The following is a 426-nucleotide window of genomic DNA, read 5'->3' as shown; positions in this document are numbered from 1 at the left end:
TGATTGATTGTCATAAATCGTGATTTGTGTAGAAATGTTTTTGCCTGGAGCATAATAATGTTGAAAATATTTTCTATGTTACAGTCATTTATAAAAATACCCAATTTGATCTCTTCTATAGTGAATGGGGAAAAGAAGATGCTGTTTATAACTATCAAAGCACCACTAGTCATTAAACTATTTCCCACAGCACTTGAACGCAACATTATGAGGTGTTTACAAAAGTGGATTCCACTAATCGACTCCTTTCCGGGGGGGGGGTGAACATGTATTTATATCTTTACGTTTTGTCCAATTGTATTCATAAACGTAAAAAAAATAATAAATGCTAAATTTAGTAATGGAAACTCTTTTGTGATGATATTACATTAGAGAAAATCGCCTGAATCTTAGTCGATTTGCGTGGATCATAATGGTTTGGTCCGA

This window comes from Nerophis ophidion, linkage group LG11, assembly GCF_033978795.1.
Source record: "Nerophis ophidion isolate RoL-2023_Sa linkage group LG11, RoL_Noph_v1.0, whole genome shotgun sequence".
Classification (NCBI taxonomy): Eukaryota; Metazoa; Chordata; class Actinopteri; order Syngnathiformes; family Syngnathidae; genus Nerophis; species Nerophis ophidion.
Note: the sequence above shows the minus strand (reverse complement) of the source record.